This window comes from Otolemur garnettii, unplaced genomic scaffold (genome assembly GCF_000181295.1).
Source record: "Otolemur garnettii isolate 467f Iridium unplaced genomic scaffold, OtoGar3 scaffold00116, whole genome shotgun sequence".
Taxonomy (NCBI): domain Eukaryota; kingdom Metazoa; phylum Chordata; class Mammalia; order Primates; family Galagidae; genus Otolemur; species Otolemur garnettii.
The window spans coordinates 3431201-3432047 of record NW_003852511.1 but is presented as its reverse complement, the minus strand read 5'-3'; the positions used below and the strand labels follow the sequence as shown (position 1 = coordinate 3432047).

The following is an 847-nucleotide window of genomic DNA, read 5'->3' as shown; positions in this document are numbered from 1 at the left end:
AAAAAAAAAAAGGTCAAGTAGCCAGGCATTGTGGTAGGCACCTGCAGTCCCAGCTATTTGGCTGGGGCAAGAGAATCGCTTAAACCCAAGAGTTTGAGGTTGCTGTGAGCTGTGACGCCAGGGCACTCTACCCAGGCTGACAACTTAAGACTCTGTTTCAAAAAAAAAAAAGAAACAGTGAAATGTGGCATGGGTTTGACTAGCACAGAGTTGGAAGTTAGCTTTGCTATGAAAAGCTAGAGAACCTGATCTGTTTTATGTAAAACTAGTGGCTTCTCTTTTGTTTTAAATGGTACAGTTAATTAATATCCATTCTTCTCTTACTATATATTTCTATAAAAACAAAAATTTTCAAAAGGCCATGTTATGAAATCTTTCTCTTCATCCCTGTTAGGAATAGAGCAGTTGAGACCAGTCCTCCGGTCTGCTGGGACACCGCTGTGCGGTTCCTTCCCTGCGTCTCTCCAGCCTTCCTTGTGCACAGACTTCTCCCCGCACCTTCCTCTGGAACCCGTGTTTCTCTCTGCCCACTGCTGACCTCTGTGCTTGCTAACCTTCCCTTTCTGCTGTAAATAGCCAAGGACCACGCTCCCCAGCCCGTTCTAACAATCACAGCTCACCTTCTTAACATTTGTATGATCCTGTCCCTGACATTTTATCCTCATTCTGGTTTTTCCTAATTTATAATATCATTGAAACTTCTTCCAGGAAATCAGAAATGTTGTCTCCCTCCTTACAGAATCTAAATGGATGCTCGTCTGTTACCATACCTGACCTATCTGTAACATTTATTTCCTGGTCTCTGGCTATCCTGATTTTCCTCCTAACTCTGCTCTCTTTACTTTTT

General features: G+C 42.9%; 1 protein-coding gene across 1 annotated transcript in view; it reads left to right on the top strand.

Annotated features, from left to right (window-relative positions):
- TARBP1 (TAR (HIV-1) RNA binding protein 1) overlaps positions 1–847 on the top strand; it is a 78305-nt gene that overhangs the window by 71843 nt on the left and 5615 nt on the right. The window lies entirely within an intron of this gene.